Here is a 21,831-nt window from a genome sequence, read left to right on the forward strand (position 1 = left end):
GAACTTAAAAATTCAATCGTGCTTATACAAAGTTAGCACAAGTTTAGGTCTATGCAAGAGAAGCAATGCAGGGTCACTTAAGAATAATGTTTGCATTGATGTTTAACTCTAGAAATTAACATTTCATTTTGTCTGAAATGTCATGCTGGGAAACATTTATTTGGGGGTTTTGTTATTGGTAATGTGTATCAATAGTATGTATTTATGTATTAAACAGTGTAGGATTAGGGTACTTGAATATGACTTTAACTGATACTTAAATCTGTATGCTACTTTTTCTTTAGTTTTGTTATCAGATCCCTTTTATATATATTTAATGTAGCTTCAACCACTTTGATGAAAACAATGTCTATCTCCTCAGCATTTTATGCTTCATTATTTCAATAAAAAATAAATGACTTGAAATAAAACAGGTGTTTTTCCGTTCTTCATGGAGTATGCACTTAAAACATACTGTAACATGAGTAAATGGCTATATACTGTATAAAGATATATAGCAATCTATGCATTCAATTTTATTATGAACAAAATGAATGTATTTGATTAATATTATCTGAAATATGCACCTGCAGAATCAACACATGTAAAGATGATATGCATGTTATGCAATTCCAGGCTTTAAAAGGGAGCAGGAAAACAGATGAAAGAGCTCAACTTTAAAATAATATAGCTGCAAGCAGCGATGTCGGGCCCTAGCCCTGGCGCCAGCACCACCCCAGTGGCTTTAGGGAAAAGCAAAGTGGGTAAATACAAAAAGACTATGCCAAAGCTGCATACGGCACATTTACTGCAGCCAGCTGGTGCCACTTTCAAATGAGTGAGAAGTTATCATTTGCAGCTCAAAATTTAAGGTCTTTTTATATTTGTATTAACCTAATTATTAAACTAATTATATAAAGCTACACTCTAAAAAATGCTGGGTTAAAAATAACCCAAGTTGGGTTGAAAATGGACTAACCCAGCAATTGGGTTGTTTTAACCCAGCAATTGGGTTGTTTTAAGCAAACATTTAACCCAACCGCTGGGTTAAAACAACCCAATTGCTGGGTTGGTTCATTTTCAACCCAACTTGGGTTATTTTTAACCCTGCATTTTTTAGAGTGTATGTTGTCAGTGCACTACAAATGAACTGGATCTATGCCTTTATTGTGTTATTATGCCTTCTAAACGAGAAGGCCTAAGAGTTTTCTTATCCATTAATGGATAAGAGTTTGGTTACTGTAGGTGAAAAGGGGTGCGCTACAGATCCCCTCAAATACAATCATTTAAGAGCCCCCCCACAGCCCTCCCATGACAACTTGTGTCCGGCCCTGATGGCCGACGATTCCAACATGTGTGTAAAGTTTCAAGAGTTTTTGAGCATATTAAGGCCGACGATTCCAACATGTGTGTAAAGTTTCAAGAGTTTTTGAGCATATTAAGGGACCCAAAAGTGCCAGAAAGTTAGAAAAAAAAATTACCTATAAAACAATAGGGCTCTTTGCCCCTAGGGCTTGGACCCTAAAAAAAGATATCTCCTGAGGGTAAATAAGTAAGTCATTCACAATATAAACTTGCATGACAAGCTACATAAGAATACACATTTGTGCTGCATATATGCATACTGTAGACAGTAAAAAAGGTCTGTGAAGGAATAGAAATGTGATTCATTGTAAAAGCATGATTTAAATCACCCACAACAGCAATCGGCCAAAAGATCCCCCAGGCACTGTTTTAAAAGAGCTTGGCATGCCAACACAGTAACATTAATGACTACTCACACAGATAGTGAACATGTTGAAATATGCGTTAACTGCAAGTGCACTGAAAAATATGCCATTCTTAGAAGGTCCCTCAGCGGGCAAACCTAAAAAGGGAACTGATGAAGCACACAAAACCAATACCTTGTATTATCCAACACTCTCTCCACACATTATTGACACAATTCATTCTGACAGGCAACTTGTGTAAAAGTAGGGGAGAGCGGGGACGGTTGCAACATTGCTTATTCCTTCAATCAGGAATGAGCTGTGATGAAACTCATACTATAGATATGCTCATAGCCCCTATACCTTTCTGGAAGAAAGCAGCCACATGTGACCATTCCTTCTGCAAGAACAATACTTTTTTAAGTAAAAAAGTTTTTGTCATACTGTCTAAACAGTTTGCATGAAGCATTATAAAGTTATATAATTTTAATCAGTGTTTTCTTAGCTTCTAAAATACATAGTTATCATGTGTCAAGGCTATTGTGTCAAGCTAGCATAGCAAGTTTTATCATGGCTGTCATGACATGCTGTTGCAACTGTCCCCTATGACAACAATTTATGTAAGCTATATAACCAGTATTGTTTAAGTTACTCTAAAAGTGAATTTAACTTAGTGAAGACCCTGTCTGTGTACATGTAAAATAAAGAAATTGCAATGTTATGTTAAAGTAATTATTTTTATTACATTTGAATGAATGTTGCAACCGTCCCCTTTTATGGGGTCAGTTGCTACATTTGACTTTGTCTATTCAAGTATACATTTTATGTATATTATCATATGTATGCATGTTACAGTGGTGTGGGTGGGTAGCTGACAGATTTGGGTTTAGTGCATTATAATTTTGGCTTTCCAATAAAAACAGTATCTGAGAACCTGAAGAAAGAAAGTGCAAAAAGTGTTGCAACCGTCCCCACTCTCGCCTACTATAGGCTGCGTCCGAAACCTGCCTTCGGAGGACACATTTCAAGGTAGGAATAGGAAGGCGTCAAGGCACGTCTGAATCTAATGTTAGCTTCACTTCCTGTCTCCTGAGAGACCTTCATCTGATCGAGTTTTGAAGGCAGCATATCTGTATCCTTCGCTGCCTTTGATATCCCACAATCCTGTGCGTTCCATTCTGTGACAGTTGAGCTGGAAAAAAAAGATGGCGTCTGAAAGTTGCGTTTGCTGGTCAGTTTGTGTGTAAATGTATGTTTTTTTACCAATATTTTTCACTTCTGATGTAATTTCTAGCGAGAAATTACTAGTGTAGTAATTCAATATTTGTTTAGTTCTCACCAAATCTCTCTCTGTCTTGCTGTAGATCATTAAACGGTTACACTGCCTAATGCTGCGTTCACACCAAACTCGAATAGAGCGTCAGGAGCGAGTGATTTGAATGTTAAGTCAATGGAAAGGCGCGTTGCTGTGCGTCTGGAGGTCCTGCGGCGCGATAGACGCGTTTCGCGAGGCGCGATGGACGTGAATCCGCCTCATCCGTCCAGTTTGCGCGAATGACGCGAATTGGATGCGAATTGAGCGTCTAGCGCGATACGCGCGTTATGCGCGAGTGGTGCTTTTTGTGCATTCACACGTTTGAAGCGAATTCGCATCTGACGCCTGAGTTGAAAAATTTTAACTTTGGCGTCAATTCGCGCTGCGTTAACCAATCGGGAGCCTGCTCGCTTCTGTCACGTGGTAAAGTGACGTGATGAGAAACCCTGCATAATTTAAAAATACTACTATTGTTTCACAAAATGTAGTTTTAACACTTTTTCAGGTGAGAATGTAGTTGTTTAAAGCTCAAATCTGTGGTTTATTTATAAAGAGAGCACCTATTTAAAAAAATAATAATCTTGTGTTTGTGGAGTTGTGAGATCCAGGCGATCACCGGGCGCTCAGCGCTCATTAACCCCAGCGAGAGCAGCCTTTCCTCGGCCAGTCCTTCTGCCGTTTGCCGCTGGCTCTGATGTCCTGTGGTGGTTCGTCTTGTGTGGATCTAACGGGTGATCTTTGGTGTCATGAATCTATAATTTGTTGTCTGCCAAATCGTTTTGACTGAGGGCAAAGAGAAGTTTCATAACTTTATTTTTTAAGGATATTTAAATATACATGCAGTGAAGATGATGTAGGAGTCGCCTGGACCACATTTGTGTGGCTATTAATGATTAATATATATTTGTAATGAAAATGAAAAGAGGCAGAGTGATATTTTATGACATATTTCTCCTGGAGCGTCTTGAACGCGCGTCTATTTCGCTTCAAACGCTCAATTTATACACACGTCCAATTCGCTGTGGACGCGCGAATGGATTCAAAATGTTCAAGCGTCCAACTAGACGCGGTAGACACGATTTTGACGCTCTATTCGCGGTCCGTGTGAACGCAGCATAAGAAGTCTGTCCGAAATCAGTTTCGTGAGGTGCCTTCATGCACAAACTTAAAGGTCTTGTTCTTCGTGATCCCATTTTTCAAACTTTAGTTAGTGTGTAATGTTGCTGTTAGAGCATAAATAATACCTGTAAAATTATAAAGCTCAAAGTTCAATGCCAAGCGAGATATTTTATTTAACAGAAGTTTACTTTCAAAGCCTACAGCAAACGGCCGGTTTGGACTACATCCTGGTACTTCCTGCTTTAATGACGTCAGTAGAGCAGTTTGTTGACTAACCTACGCCCACAAGAGTACGCAAAAAATGGGGCGTGGTCTTGTTGCTCTCCCTCGTGGAGAAGAGGAAGTGTTGCGTTCGGTTCGGTTGCGTTTGTCGCCATGCTGTTATTTTCATCCCGGAGTCAAATCACCTTTGTTTGGCCTTCAGGGGCTGTAGTTTGAGCACGTTCATCTCCCCGTTATAGTAAGAGGCGGGACCTTTCCGGGCAACTTGTGCTAAGCTGCTGTCCAATCACAACACGGGAACCGCTGGCACAATCAGAACTCGTTACGTATTTCTGAAGGAGGGACTTCATAGAACAGGGAAATCTTTCAAGCCGTTTTGAGTACAGTGAAAACAGCGGCATACAGATAAGTAAATTGTGTGAAAAATACTGTGTTTTTTTACACATGAAACATGAACACATGTTATATTGCACACTGTAAACACAATCAAAGCTTCAAAAAAACACGAAAAACGGGACCTTTAAAGTCACTATCTGATAAGGCAGCGAGGCAACGAGTCAGCCGCCTAAGTTTTCGGACGCAGCCCTAGAAATCAGTGGGGATATATTTCCCAGGTGCTGACTCAGCAGCTTTGCATGTTCATACCACTGGCACGTCTGTTGTGGTTCTTTCCTTACTCTCTAATTGGCCTTAGGTGGGCTTTGAGAGGGGATTGAGCTAAGGCTATGAGACTTTGAACCGTTGCTTAATGCCTCAGTCAGCATGAGTCCGGTTTGTGCTGACTGCTCCTCTCCATGGCCTGCATACCTGTGGGACCAGCTGAATGTCATTAAGTGGATGGGAAAGGGCCCTGAATGGAAATGAGGGTAAATATGTCCTCTGCATAAGCAAACAGAAATTAGCAGTGTACTTCTGTGTGCTGGATTCAGCAGTGCTGCAGAGTTTCTCATTTTAATGTGGTCAGTGAGTGAGTCTGTTTTTGAAACACTGTATTCTTGAACAGAGATTTTGATGATTTTGATGGCACTTCTGCACAGTGAAATATGGCCATTGAAAACGTATGAATGCATATAAATGTATTTTTGTAAACATTCACACATACAGTCAGAAGCAGATTCATGATACTGTATGTTTAGTATTGTAAGCTGTATAAAACTTACCACAGACAAATCAGTAGAAACTATATATTTATATAAGTCGCCAACTTTCTGCCTGCAGATCAATAGCTCCAGACCTTCAAACTTCGTGTGGCCTTCAGATGAGCTCAAGAACAGTGTGTAGAGCTTCATGGAATGGGTTTCCATGGCCGAGCAGCTCATCCAAGCCTTACATCACCAAGTGCAATGCAAAGCGTGGGATGCAGTGGGGTAAAGTACGCCGCCATTGGACTCTAGAGCAGTGAGACGTGTTCTCTGGAGTGACCAATCACGCTTCTCTGTCTGGCAATCCAATGGACGAGTCTGGGTTTGGTGGTTGCCAGGAGACGGAACTTGCCTGACTGCATTGTGCCAAGTGTAAAGTTTGGTGGAGGGGGGATTATGGTGTGGGGGTTGTTTTTCAGGGGTTGGACTTGGCCCCTTAGTTCCAGTGAAAGGAACTCTTAATGTTTTAACATACCAAGACATGTTGGACAATTTCATGCTCCCAACTTTGTGGGAACAGTTTGGGGACGGCCCCTTCCTGTCCCAGCATGACTGACCAGTGCACAAAGTGTCGCTCCATAAAGACATGGATGAGCGAGTTTGGTGTGGAGGAACTTGACTGGCCTGCACAGAGTCCTGACCTCAACCTGATAGAACAGCTTTGGGATGAATTAGAGCAGAGACTGAGAGCCAGGCCTTCTCGTCCAACATCAGTGCCTGACCTCACAAATGCGCTTCTAGAAGAATGGTCAAACATTCCCATAAACCTTGTGGAAAGCCTTCCCAGAAGAGTTGAAGCTGTTAGAGCTGCAAAGGGTGGGCCAACTCCATATTAAACCCTACGGATTAAGAATGGGATGTCATTAAAGTTCATGTGCAGGTAAAGGCAGGCGTCCCAATACTTCTGGCAGTATAGTTGTAAAATAAAGCACCGGCATGTTCTGCTGTTTGCTGTGCCGTTGCACATATGACAAATAAAGTTTGACTTTGACTAATGGTTAGCCCTAAAGGAGCTGTATCTGACAATGATTTTCAAACCAGATGTTACATGAACACGAAGGTCATATATCTGCCTAAAACTGTCCATTTTAAGTTGGCTAATGTACTGAAGGTGACCTTTTGCCAAAATGAGAGATGCCCTAGTTACAAGAACAGTTTTAAATACTTTAATCTCTCTGGGTGACACACTTACACACCATTGATGTTTCTTTGTACTGAGCTTCAAGTGAGAAAGTGTCTTTGCCATGCGGGCAAACCTGCTGGGAAAAAAATAACATCAATATCAAACACTTCAGGATATTTATACATTTAGGTGTGCCTGTTTTTATAAACGCTAAAATGTATTTATGTCTAAAGTTGAATTTTTGCATAATCAAACGTGCTCACCGAAGAGAGGGAAGATTGTCAGCACTGTCATGCATAAGATATACACAACTCCACCTCCTCTTACAGCCTCTGGAGCATGTGATGACGGTGCAAAGGCTTGACAACCCATGAGGAACATTTCCAACCGTTGGCTCAGATGGAGTTGTCTGGTTATTCGCAAAGATTTAATTTAAGATAAGGTTGTAGTTGTGTTGCTCCTCTAGAATCTATAAGTTTGACTTTCTGAATCACTGCAACACATTGTAATTTTTTTTTACTGAATCAGAGACCTGTGATTGATATTGGGAAAAAAAGATTCCGGATTTTCTGAATGCCTACATTTCATTTCTAGTGGAATAGTCAAAAACCAATTTAAATAAACTATGCACTTATATTCATTAATATTATATTAATATATATATATATATATATATATTCATATTCATGTGGACTTGCGGAACAGTTTATACAAAGATTTATAAAAGAGATTCACATGACAGGTTTAGTTGTGAACAAAAAGAAAAGATGTTTTTATTTTGTTGTAATTAAAATGCGTTCCAATCATATCAAACAGAGATAGTTATACAGTTGACATATTGTGGTTATGGACTAAAGTGACCCATGTTGGCTTTAAAAGCACACTTTTCACACTGATGAAGTGTAACAGTGGACATAGACTGATCAAAGCTGTCATTTTTGTGTCATAAATGTTTTCTTTAACCCCAGTGTCCACCACATTTCAAATGATATATTGCGTTTGATTGTGTTCTGTGATGGAAACTTTAAACATTGCTATCTTGATAAGGTTCATTTCATCAGCTAGCATGATTAATACACACAATTAAATAATAATTAGTGATAATTTATAACTTCTGAATAATTTACCTTAATTTCACATTATTTTCTTCACACACGGCTCACGTTTCTTATCAAACAGCTCTTCACCGATACTGTCATTGGTAAAGGTAGAAAATTCTTTGGTCAAATGATAGACAGAATTTCACACACTCTAAAAAATGCTAGATTGTTTCAGCCCAAATTTGGGTCAAATATATACAAACCCAACGGTTGGGTTAAAAATTTCAACTATGAACAAACCCAACGGTTGGGTTAAAAATTTCAACTATAAACAAACCCAAACATTGGGTTAAAAATTTCAACTATAAACAAACCCAACCATTGGGTTAAAAATTATAACTATGGACAAACCCAACAATTGGGTTAAAAATTATAACTATGGACAAACCCAACCATTGGGTTAAAAATTATATATGAACAAACCCAACCATTGAGTTAAAAATTATAACTATGAACAAACCCAACCATTGGGTTAAATATTTCAACTATGAACAAACCCAACAATTGGGTCAAAAATGATAACTATGGACAAACCCAACCATTGGGTTAAAAATTATATCTATGAACAAACCCAACCATTGGGTTAAAAATGATAACTATGAACAAACCCAACCATTGGGTTAAAAATTTCAACTATGGACAAACCCAACAATTGGGTCAAAAATTTTAACTATGGACAAACCCAACCATTGGGTTAAAATTTTCAACTATAGACAAACCCAACCGTTGGGTTAAAAATTTCAGCCCATATTTGACCCAAATTTGGGTTGAAACAACCCAGAATTATTTAGTGTGTACACTAAAAAATGCTGGGTTAAGAGCAACCCAGAAAAATGACAATGAAAATGGGTAAACCCATTAAATGGGTTGTTTTAACCCAGCGGTTGTTAAATGTTTGCCCAACGTGCTGGGCAGTTTTATTTACCCCAACTATTGTTTAAAAAATATTAATTTTGGTTGGCTTAAAATTAAACCAAAATAGGTTGGAAATTAAAATTCAGACACATAATTACTAGAGGCAACAATAATAATCAAATATTTTTTAATTATTATTCATTCAACTTATTAATAATTTTAATTTATTAAACATATTAATAAATGTTAATTTCCAAAATCCTTTGGGTTAATTTTAAGCAAGCAATACAGTCATTCTTAAACAATAGTTGAGTTAAATAAAACTACAGGTTGGGCAAACATTTATCCTAACCGCTGGGTTAAAACAAAACCTTATTGCTGGTTTTTTTAGAGAGCAATTTTTAGATCATTATAGTTTTAAACATGCGATAATGCATATTTTTAAGTTTCTTAGCCGACATTTAATATTAAAAGTCTGGGTCTGGTACAAGAGTAAAACAACAAAATCTATACACAAAAGGCAGTTGAAAGTTACACAAATAAACGAGGAAGACATGGCAAAAATGTTTCCAAGACAACAACAAAAATAACACTGGAAAAAAGAGGAGGGGGTTGTTTTAGTTCTCAAACCTTGTAAGAAAAAAAGAAGGGGAGGAAAAGCCCAGTTGAAGAAGCAGGTTACAGACAGTAAGCCAGCTGTGGGTGAATGGATGCAGTGGATGGATATATGTGGATGGAGAAGCTGCGGTCACGTGATCCAGTGAGGCTGAACGATCCAGAAGCGCAGCTCTGCACTCGCTCTCCATCTCATCTGATGCTCGGACTTTGTGATTGGTAAGTAGCTCCTGTGTTTTATCTCAATTCTTTGCATCGCTGTCAAATGCTGAAATGCTTTTACTCGTGTTTGTCCTGAAGAGGAGCTTATAGCCTACTTTTAATTCCGTTAGATGTCTTAAAATTAGCCTATCCTTGACGTCGCGTTAACTTCAAACTAATTATTTAGGCTATTTGATGAGCAATGCCTAGGTCTAGTTAAATAGTTCATTGATATATGATTAATGACTGGTTATAGTTCCGAAGTTCGCAGCACTAGCCGAGCTCTTCCTGGTTTGTTTTGTTTTATTTTATATCGATTAATTAAAGGTTCCAACAGGAATAAAAAAAATGTTTTTTTAGTCTGATGCCAAATGATAACCTTCTATTGTCTAGTTCTTTAAAAAAACGCGTTCTTGCGCGTTACACTTATTTGAAGAACCTTTAATGTGAAATGAAAAACTTTTGCGTTGTATAATGGCTGCGTTTGACACTTTCGCTATGTAAATATGCTGCATTGGACCAGTCTCATTCAATGCATCCATCCATATTGCTATAGTCTTGACATTATTCAAATCATATGAACTGGTTTGTTCGTGAGGGGATGCTGAAAATCAGACTGAAAGCCTAAACTTCCAATGAAGTTTGCACACACAAAACCTTTTATCACATGACTTTGTAATAGAAATATTTCATCAGCGTTAGCTTTCATTGTATCCTGCCAATTGCAATATTTCTTTCATTCATTTTAAGCACCCAAAGCATAATAATCCATCTATGTCAACCAGCTCTCAACTAGATGTGACTCGCAAAAGCCTTTTCTTTAATCAATATTGTTCTTTTAGAGTCAGGAATGATAGCGCTGAAGATGAATGTTATTCTGAAAGAATGATTTACTATTCAGACTGTGTCAGTCAAGGGACAGGTGGGGGAGGCCAGCCGTGAAATATCCTTTCCCCAAGTCAGGCTTATCTCTCATTGGGAATTCTAGGAGGGATGGAAGCGACCATACGATACCTGGACAGAATTCCTGAGTCTTCCTCAGAGCCCCACATTCTGCGTACACATATGAATACAGATAATGAAGATACAAGTTTATTCATCACAAGTTTTAATGGCAGGATAAGAATCATACCATATGCTTCTCTAGAGTTTGGCAGATGGATCAAAATAACTCCATCTGGGGTATCTTAAAGGATTAGTTCACTTCAAAAGGAACATTTCCTGATAATTTACTCACACCCATGCCATCCAAGATGTTCATGTCTTTCTTTCTTCAGTGGAAAATAAAGTATGTTTTTTAAGGAAAACATTCCAGGATTTTTCTCCACATAATGGACTTCAATGGGAACCAACGGTTGAAGGTCCAAATCAAAGCAGTTTCAAAGGAAGGGCTTCAGAGGCTCTGCATGATCCCAGACGAGGAATAGGGTCTGATCTAGACAAACAATCTGTCATTTTCTAAAATAAAAATGTATATACTTTTTAACCTAAATTGCTCATCTGCGACGTGCCAGTGATTGCGTAATCACGTCGGAAAGGCAGAAGTACCGCCCTTGTGTTTACAAACTGCTCGTGCGAAGACTAATACAAACATCCTTTAGCAAAAAAAAGGTTAAACAGCGATGTCGGACGATTTTGAAGTTGAAGATGGAGTTTTTGTTGTTGTTTGTATTAGGGTGCGTTCACACTTGTCATGTTTGGTTCGATTAAAACGAACCCTGGTGCGATTGCTCGGTTAGTGCGGTTCATTTGAACATAATGTGAACGCTGCCATCCGAACCCTGGTGCGCACCAAACAAGCGGAACGAGACCGCTAAAAAGATGGGTCTCAGGGTGCTTTCACACCTGCCTCATTTAGTTTGGTTGAACCGTACTAGAGTTGGTTTTCCCCTTTGGTACGGTTCGTTTGGTCCGGTGTGAAAGCAGCAATCGCATTTGGGTGCGCACCAAAAAGCGGACCAAACAAGCGGACCGAGAGCTCCTTGAAGAGGTGGTGTCGGGACGCTTTCAGACGAACTCTGGAGCGGTTTGTTTGTGGTCAGAACGTGATCCGACCTCGAACAGACCAAACTGCAAAAAGTACTTATAATTTTTGGACTAAACCAGCTGCCGTAGTCAGCTGCGCTGTGCATTATGTGATGAGGAAGTGTTTGTTGACAGTTTGCACTTTAGCATGGCAGCTCGCGGACAAACTTGGAGTAGTGAGGAGGTGCAGAGCCATAGAAATTTGGTCGGATGACCATTTAAGGTCCCAACTTTCGAAAATTCACAAGAACAGCACAATCGTCGATTGAAGAGACAAGCGATGTGCGCCCGCCGTTTGCAGTGCATTAGAACGTTGTTTTCAAGCCGCATCCGTGCTTCATTATAGAAATGTATTGTTTGCATATTGTGGTGTATACAAACAATGTAGATTATGGCCAGGGACAAAACCAGCCTGCGCAGTCGCAGTTTAGGAAATACGCCATGGCCAATGAGTCATGTGGGTGTTGTCATGTGACTGCATTTTGGTTCGTTTCAACTGGTTCGGACCAAAGCAATCAGTGTGGTGTGAAAAGGAACCAAAAAAGCTGAAAAATGCTACAATGTATAATTGTTTGCCCTCGTTTTGGACCAAATGAACCGAACTAGAGATGTGAAAGCACCCTCAGTCCGCTTCCAAACGAACTCTTGTGCGGTTCGATTGATATATGAACCCAACACGGACCAAAGACATGTAAACGAACCAAAAACAGGACGTGATGTCACAAGATGCGACGCTACAAGTCAGCTGATTTGACGACGTGGTAAGATCGGTGTATCCAAAATGAGTAGAGAGCAAATGTGGAGCAACGAGGAGGTAAAGTGCCTCATCAATATATGCAGATCTGCGTTTCTGCACAACGGAGGAAATCCTGCTGCTGTTTTGAATGTTTTGAACATTTTATGAGCTCTTCGTGAGTTCTCAGATGGTAAAAATAAAACCATATGTACACGCATAAAATGATGGCGTTTAATCCAGCACACAGCATTGTTTTGAATGTTCGGTAAGCAGCTCCGTCGCGAAATATACGTCATAAAAGCCGACCATCAGGTTGTGACCGTATCCCTATGCCTTTAGTTCGGTAACTTTAGGTTCGCTGTTAAAAATGCCAGTGTGAACGCTAAGCGGACCAGCACTATATGTTTTTGTTTTGTTTTTTGGTCCGGACCAAACGAAGCGAACTACAAGTGTGAACGCACCCTTAGTCTTTGCACATTTGCTTGGGGCGGTACTTCCGCCTACGTCTAGCGTGACCTTTCCGACGTGATTGCGCAATCCGTGGTGTGTCTCAGAGCAGCACAAGATGAGCAACTTAGGTTAAAAAGTATATAAATGTAAAATTGTTTCTTGAAAATGTCCGATGGTTTGTCTAGATAAGACCCTATTCCTCGTCTGGGATCGTGCAGAGACTCTGAAGCCCTTCCTTTGAAACTGCATTGATTTGGACCTTCAACCGTTGGTTGCCATTGAAGTCCATTATGTGGAGAAAAATCCTGGAATGTTTTCCTCAAAAAACTCGACTGAAGAAAGAAAGACATGAACATCTTGGATGGCATGGGAGTGAGTAAATAGACCCTTTTCACAGACTGTGATGACGCGCTTTAACGGTCATCAATATCGTAAATCCTGCAGCCTTTTTTGTATTTTCATTTAAAAAAAAAAATATGTACATTAATAACACTAATACATTGTATTTTATTACTTTTGCATCAAATTACAATAAAAAAGTTACCGCTGCTGTGAGGGTGTTTAGTAATAGCGTCTATGGGAGTGATGGTAAAAATTGACATATTTCTCTCTATTCACTTCCGTTATCAATCTCACTCTATTTTTGCCCTCTTTTTGAAAGTTGTGAAATCACTACTGTGGCGTTTTTCTTTTGCTATGTGAGCAAATGGGCACACATTTTTTTTTTTAATGTATTCTCTCATTCTCAGCTATAATATTTAACCAAACTATGACGACTTCCGCTCTAAGAAATACGGAAATGTGAAAAGGGTCTATTATCAGGAAATGTTAATTTTAAAGTGAACTAATCCTTTAAACTCCCATGCAGGACATCTCTCCCAGCAAAGTTTTATTTTGTAGACACATACATAGACTGAAGGATTTTCTTTCTCTCTAGTTTAAATGAGAATAAAAATGTGAGTGGGAGGAAGACGATTGTATAAACCACCTCATTTTGTCATGTTATTTCAGAAACGCAGCCCATTAGGCTTTACACCGAAGCCACTTTGGTCTTCTGTCTTCACAATGCTCTATTGTTATTTAATTCATCCGGTTTGTTTAGAAGCTCATTGTTCATAGAGAATGAATAGATTAATGGAGTCTGCTTGTACTCAGAATATGCCATTCCGTTGACTTTTTTAGTTAAAAAAAACTAGGCTTACTTGTTTTAAGAACTGCAGTAATTGTACCAACAGGCTATAACCCATTTAACAATGATTAAAGCACGTGTGCAAGTTTCTCGCTTGTTCGTTTGTATGAGTTTGTCTTTGGATGTTTTGCGGGATGCATCATTTAAACAAACTTCAGTGAAAATAAATAAATCTGATGACACACATATGACTTCAGGGAGATGTTTTGAAACTATTTTAGTACCCTGGGGGGGGGCGTCATCCTCGCTTTTCATGTGAAAGTGAATGGATTTCCACCTTGAATTGACCTTGTATTGTCTAAGCATTGCACCTGTCATGTCAACTGCAGCTCATTGTGTTACCGGCTCATTAGTCACTGCTCTAGTGACCCACTTACACATGCCTGGTTGAATTTACTCTATATTTGGGATCACAAAACAAAGGGAGAAAGGGATAAATAATGCCAGAGGTATGAGTTTTAAAAGAATGTCATGGCACTAAATAAATAACAAAAACCATTATCTTTTATTGCTTTTGCATTAGAACATTATGACCTTCAAATGATCTTTCATTAGGCCTGTGTCTCATAAATGTAGATGTGAATACTCAGGGCCCTATCATACACCTGGTGCAATGCGACGCCAGGTGCGACACAAGTGTTTTTTGCTAGTTTCAGCCCGACGCAGTTATCATTTTCACGTCCTGCGCCACGTTGTTTAAATAGCAAATGCACTCGTGACCATCTGTTCGCCCATGGGTGTGCTGGTCTGAAAACCAGGTGTGTTCAGGCGCATTGTTGGTGCGTTGTTATTTTGAGGTACTGAAAACGACTGAGCCATTGACCAACACCAACCTGGTCTAAAGTCAATAGTGCAGTATTTTTGTGTTATTTAAAGGGTGTTATTTTATTTGTGCCTACACTCTCAGAAGAAAAGGTACAGTGGAGGTACAATTTTGTTCCTTGGGGAACAAAACGTATAACTGTACCTTTAAAAGGTACACAATTGGTCCTTAGGGTACAATTTCCCCTACAATTAACCATTAGCAGGCAAGTTCGATCCTAGTGAGTCGCTGTCAGGCAGAGTTTGGCTCCAACCCTGGAAGACATCTATAGAAGCTCTTATTGAGAAGTAACAGAGGTTTAGAAAATATTTGGTCACCATTATGGTGATCAGTGTTTGCTTTAGTTGGGCAGTTTAACTCTTGGCTTTTTTATTTGAGTTTGTGATTTTTGTTACAGTGTTAACAAAACACATAATCTGTTCAAATCAAAAGAAGCCATAAACAAAAATTGTCATGAAAAAAAAAGTTTGACTGAACTCATCACTGACTAAAACTATTAATAAATAATATTCACCAACAATGCTTTCTTGCCACAGATCAGGCATTCTGAATTTTGATTTTTAAATACATTCTAGGGGGAAAAAGTTTAGATCCACACAGATATCAATAATCAGCATATGAATCTCAACAATGGTGACATACTTAATGCTGCAATGCATGCTGGGAGCCATGCGTTTTATACTGTGGTGGCTTAGTAGGGTTGGAGCTAAACTCTGCAGGACATCAGCTCTCTAGGACCGAACTTGCCTACCCCTGACTTAGAGGTACAAAACTGTACTCTTAAGGGTACCACCCCAGTGACGGCCACTTGTACCTTAAAAGGTACAATTTCTACTCTTTTTTTTGAGAGTGTATAGGCGGGTGCACAACATGCGTACACTCTGCTTATTACACACATAGGGACGTGCAGCAGCACACAAACATTTTTAAATATTACAAATAAAAGGAAATAAAATAATTCCTCTCTGAAGAAAGCGTTCAGTCTTTACGCTCGCAAATTCGGCCATGCAAATAGCGAATCCGCCATGGTGCGCGCACAACTGGCTTTTAAAGGGAATGTTAAATGAGACTCTTATTGGTTGATTGCACATTACGCCCAAAACACACCCATGACTCATTAAGAGACTAGGTACAACCCTTTTGGACAATGTGCCTGGAGCACCATTTTTTCCATCGTTAAACAAGCAAAAGTGGATTCGGACACGCCCTAAGTGCACCTGCGCCATTCGCTTCAGACCATGAGCTCAGATCCTTAAAATAGGGCCCTCAGTGTGGGAGAGGTGTGCTGTAAAGTGGATCGGTAGGATCTGGTCACTGTGATTTTGCCAAGTGCAACATGTTCCCGGATCAACATGAGCAGGATGTTGATCCTGGAACAACCTTCTTGTCCAAAAATGTTGACCTAAACCTATCACTACCCCTAAACAAAACCCTACCCATAATTTATCCATAAAATCAAAGGGAAATGATTGATGAACAACAGTGATTTTGAAGCACCTAACCCTGGTTGTAAGTCTAAACTTGACATACACTGTAAACTGATTGGTCGATTGGAATGTTGTCAACAAAGATGTTGATGCAGGAACATGTTGCACTTGGTGAAATCATGTTTACAGATAGGATCTGTTGTGATGTTTTCTTTCCTTTTTTTCATGAATTCTGTGTGAAGTGTCTGATAGCTTTCATGCAGAAACTGTAATCTGGACAAGCACAGCACCAGGAACATACAGCAATAAAGAGATATAAAACATCAGTTTAGACTCAGAAGCTGCTTAAGATAATTAAAAAAAATATTATCACACTTATTACAAGGTTACTTACCAAATAAATATGTGAACATGAAATTTTAGAATCTTACCTATTCCACAATCAAAAAAAGAAGTCCATTGCAACGTACAAAACAAGCAACAAGACGAACACTGCAACTGCAGAAAAAATCAATAAAAAGTCATTTTCAATCCAATTGATAACAGAGGTTATCAGTTAAAAACTAACAATGCTTTTAACAGACAGGTAAGGAGCATATAGGGTATACGGTTTTGCTGTTAAAAACTCGAGACAGGTCAGTGGAACTAAACAAAGCACAAGAGATATGCGTTTTTAAAAAAGTAGAATTTCTTTTAACTTGAGTGGCGTGTTTTTAGAATGACGTGTCATGTGTGAGACCAACCGTTCTCGTGAAATAGCACGAATTGTATTCATTGTGTGATTTATGCGCCAAAATTCGTTTTTACATGCATATGATATACGCATTGTCACCCCATTGGGTCGGTTTAGTGGTGTGGAGTACGTGCATATAACACGTTATAAAGTCTGTATCATATGCAAAACTCACTTTGGTGTATAAATCGCACAATAAATACAATTTGTGCTATAGATGCGCATTTTCATGAGATCAGGCTGCATGGTGAGACGCTGCAAAAGACTCGAACGCAATGGTTAAAGAGGTCAGTCTAGCGTGTGTTTTTGTATTTAAATCTTAATGCTAATTGCATCAGCATAACATTCATTGGTAAAACTTTACAATACGTGTGCACTAATATTAATTCATGCTTAACTAATGCACATAATCGTGAGTTAATGTATGACTCATGAAGAACTAAACCATTTATTAATGATTACTGCATCAGCAACTAATGAAGATATTATATATGATTAATAGATTAAGTAATCAGTAAATTGTTATTAGTTAAATGTGCCATCATGTATTAATTCCCTAATAACATATTATATTAACTAATAAAATGTAAATTCATATGTTAATTATCACAGTGGTTGAAGCCATGCATTTCAACTTCCAGTTGCCTGCTTTAATTAATCATTAGCTAATGATTTGCAAAGGTATCATTATGATATGACTTTACTTGTTGAGGCACATGACTATTAACTAATTCAAAATTAATTCAAAAGCCATAACCACAATGACATATTATTTAACAATTAGTTAATAGTCATGTGCCCCAACAAGTAAAGTCATAGCATAATGATACCTTTGCATATTTAATTAATAGCAATTAATATATTACTTAATCATATATAATGTTCATTAATAAATTAATTAATAAATGGGTTAGTTCTTCATGAGTCATGATTATCTGTGCATTAGTTAGGCATGAATGAATGCATATTAGTGCACCCGTATTGTGAAGTGTTACCAATTCATTCATTCATTCGTTTGTCTTTTGACAATCAATTTTCAAAATCTGAAGAAAATCGAGTTGACTGTGACTTAATTCATCATTCAATTTAGAATATTAAAATGTGTATACATTAGTGGGATGTTTCTAATGCTGATAGAGAGCAGAGATGGCTTGTAATTTTAGCACTGTTTTATTAACAAAGTTCAGAAGGAGCATGTTCAATTGATCCATCCAAAAAACTCGTCATCATCAGCAATTACCACATCTATCCTATCAGCATGAGAGTAAGCCTATATACACACACAGTTTTCAGCATCCCTCCACCCCCCCGACTCCTCACTTGGCTTGTTCCTATACAGCCAGGAATACGAGGGGAGTACTCTGGGTTCGGGCCAAATACCGAGCTCGGAGCCCTCTCAGCACGCCAAATACGCATACCATTTATTCTATCTGACTTATTTGTAAGTGTGAACTCGTGAAATAGGAGAAGTGTGAAGTCCTGTACTGTGTGAGGAGTAGAGAGTGTTTGAATAATAGAATAACAGACTGTGCACTGGGCTCAGTGGAGCTGGTGAAGTGATGAGGTTCGAATGAGAATAGAAATGTCATGTCCATTCAGAATGCCAGAGCTCTGCCATGCCTGTCAACCTGAGAGAATGAGGTGAGGTTATTGTTAACACGGAAGCAAAAGGTTTTCATGCATCAGTGACTCGGTGGAAATGATGGTGTGTATTGAGAGGAGGATGCTGTTGCTGCTGAGGATCAGTCAGAGGGTTGACTCACTGTCTCTCAGATGAAATGGATCGGATCTGCTGATTTCCTGCTCTTTTGTTTTGAATGGTAGATTATATGAAAAGGAATCTGAAGAAGTTGTAGTATTCCTTCTAAAATTGTGTCCTACTTCAAACATTTGCTTTAACATTTAAAGACCACGTTTATCGGTCTTTCTATTTAAAGGATTAGTTCACTTTTAAATAAACTTTTGCTGATAATTTACTCACCCCCATGTCATCCAAGATGTCCATGTCTTTATTTCTGCAGTCGAAAAGAAATTAAGGTTTTGGATGGGTTTTTCTCCATTTAATGGACTTCAATGGGCTCCAAACGGTTCAAGGTCCAAATGACAGTTTCAGTGCAGCTTCAAAGGGCTTTAAACGATACCAAATGATGAATAAGGGTCTTATCTAGCGAAATGATCAGTTTCTGCGAGAAACCGAGCAGTATTTATGCTATTATTTTACCTCTTTTCAGACGAGCGTGATCATCTCTGAGCTCCGCCATAACTTCCGCTAAGTGAGGTCAAAATACGAGCCTGTTCATAGATGTATCGATCGTAGATGCCTCATTCTACTGATCCGTGCAGGTGCAAACGAGGCATCTACGCATATATATGTATATAACCACGCTCGTATTTTGACCTCACTTAGCGGAAGTAATGACTGAGCTCAGAGATGATCACGTTCGTCTGAAAAGAGGTAAAATAATAGCATAAATACTGCTCGGTTTCTCGCAGAAACGTATCGTTTCGCTAGATAAGACCCTTATCCATCGTCTGGTACCAAATATAGCCACCGGCTGTCATCCACATTTCATTGATTTTTCTTAAATGCATTTTCCTGTAACAAATTACTAAATTTCTGTCCAAAAATCACTTCCATCACAAAACCGTCAGACACAGACCTTTCCAACAATATGCCTTTTGTCAAGATTAGAAAAGATTTTGATAACTAAGTAGTTAAAATAAATGTTGTAATATGAAACATGACACCGCCCACTATGGGGAGGAGACCGCTAGAAGAATTGAGAGTATAGTTTCCATGGTAACGCAACGTCCGATTTTTTTCAAAACGGTTGAATCACAGGATGAATTTTGAGTTCGTAAGCTTTCTAATGATTCCTAATTTATGATAATTACTAAAATATATGATACAAAAAAGACGATCAAAAAATGGGAAACACTTTGGGAGTTTCAAAGTCGCCATCTGATTGGTTGAATTCTCCAGGATTTCCAGGAAACGTGTATGTCGTTCAATGGTCCGCCTGAAAACGAAGCCGTCGTGTCGCCAATCCCCCCATGAAGAAGAAAGCATGTTTACTATTTGTATATTACGTGAATATTATTTGTTATGTGTGACATCATGTCACGACCGTTGCAGTCTGAAGATATTTTGCATGCTGCTAAAAGTCTATTGTGCTTAAGACATTTAGACATTATACTAACTATAAGTAACTTTTCAACTACATGTCAACTAGCAGTCATTAGAATATTTGTAGAATGTCAGCTTAATATCTGCTAACACTTTATTGTGATGCTTCTCAACAGACTGACTATAAGTGACTTTGCAACCACATGTCAACTTATTGTACTAACCCTAGCACCTAACTCTAACCTAACAGTCTATTAAAAACTCTAATCAGAGTTAGTTGACATGTAGTTGCAAAGTTACTTATAATTAGTAAAATGTCTAAGGTGACAATGAGTGCTTATCAGGATCAAATAAATGTAACGGAGGCCAGCTAGTAGTCGCTGTGCGAGTAAACCTCACTCCTCTGATCTCAAGAGACGCTCTAGTGACTGACACTAGGGGTTGCAGCCTTTAGCCTCCTTGTTAGAGCGTCCGACTCTCATGCCGGCGGACTCGGGTTCGAGTCCCGCTGGTTCAAACAGGAGGGGTTACATAAACGCTGGATTTTCAAATGTATGTGAAGCTCACATCATCAGTGTTGGGGAAAGTTACTTTGAAAAGTAATGCATTACAATATTGTGTTACTCCCTTAAAAAGTAACTAATTGAGTTACTTAGTTACTTTTTAAGGAAAGTAATGCGTTTTGTTTCTTTTGCGTTGCTTTTTCTCACCTGGGCTGGGCTTGTTTTTGTTTTGTTTTTATAACAAAAAAGTTATATTTTTGTAAAGACCTCTTCATACCAAAATTGAAATAATAAGCCCCAGGCTGAGGTAAAAATGCAAATTGACGCATGAACAGTAGAGGGCGCAGCTCTGCTGCCATTCTGGATAATGGAAGAATAGGATGCAGGAGAAAAAAGTTTTACTAATAAAAACAAAAAATCTAGTAATTTTCATCATCAAAGGTCAGCAGCAAGACATTGGTAAATTAAATATAAAGGTAGATTATGCATAAAAATAGTTGTTTTATTTAACATTTAATTATTGGAGGTTTGCATAGTACTCTGATTTTGCATTTGACCGATTTTATTCATTTTGAGGAGCACAGAATCTTTATTGTGCAAGTGAGATAAATAAATGCTCACATTTAGTCTAGAACTACAATAACCATCATGTTTAACCACATACGCCTCTGCACTTATTTTTCTCAACAGGGGGGCAGGAGAGCTGTCAGTCAAATTAATGTGAAAAAGTAATATATATAAGTAACATATATTTAGTTGTAAATTTGAAAAGTAATGCGTTACTTTACTAGTTACTTGGAAAAAGTAATATTATTACGTAACTCAAGTTACTTGTAATGCGTTAGCCCCAACACTGCTCACAGCACCATTGTTCCAGTAAACTTTCACAACGTTCTTGAATTAATTGCACGCCGGTATGTTATTACATCAACTTTACATTTTCATGCCTCTAAACATGATGCGGAGCAAAACGAACTGTGATTGGTTCTAACATCCTCTTGGGCAGTCCTTGGCTAATAAAATCTGCTATCAGCGAGACTAGCTGAACCTTCTTGACAACCCAATGATTTTGCGCTATTGGTTATATTTACATTTAATGTATGTGAGGGAAGGCAGGTGGGAATCCTCGAGAAACACTTTCTTATCACTTGCAGCAAAAGACAGGAGAAGCCTTACATGTGAAACTTTCTTTTAGTGTGAACTTCACACGTCTCAGCAATCACAGCTCCTCCTGACTAGTGTTTTCTCTGGTGTCAACCCTAGTGCTGCCACATCCAGCCAGATGTATAGTGTCTGTATACATGAAAAGAGTGATCTGACAGGATCATGTATAAATAGTGCTCAGCAAAAGTAAGATCTCCTTTATTCCTGGTCCAACTGCAGAACATTAGCAGTGGTGTGGAAGATTTGAAAATGCACATGAAGCAATTAGCTTAAG

The 21,831-nt window shown here is 38.6% G+C and overlaps 1 protein-coding gene across 3 annotated transcripts in view; it reads left to right on the plus strand.

Annotated features, from left to right (window-relative positions):
- Positions 1-9,314: 9,314 nt before the first annotated feature.
- Positions 9,315-21,831, plus strand: part of LOC307128062 (RALY RNA binding protein like) — a 35,042-nt gene continuing 22,525 nt past the window's right edge. For all 3 annotated transcript variants that reach the window (XM_079819640.1, XM_079819639.1, XM_079819641.1), the window contains exon 1: positions 9,315-9,398. The gene's annotated coding sequence lies outside the window, so the exon portion shown is untranslated. The remainder of the gene's footprint in view (positions 9,399-21,831) is intronic.

This window comes from Gobio gobio, assembly GCF_949357685.1.
Source record: "Gobio gobio genome assembly, chromosome: 6".
NCBI classification, from domain to species: domain Eukaryota; kingdom Metazoa; phylum Chordata; class Actinopteri; order Cypriniformes; family Gobionidae; genus Gobio; species Gobio gobio.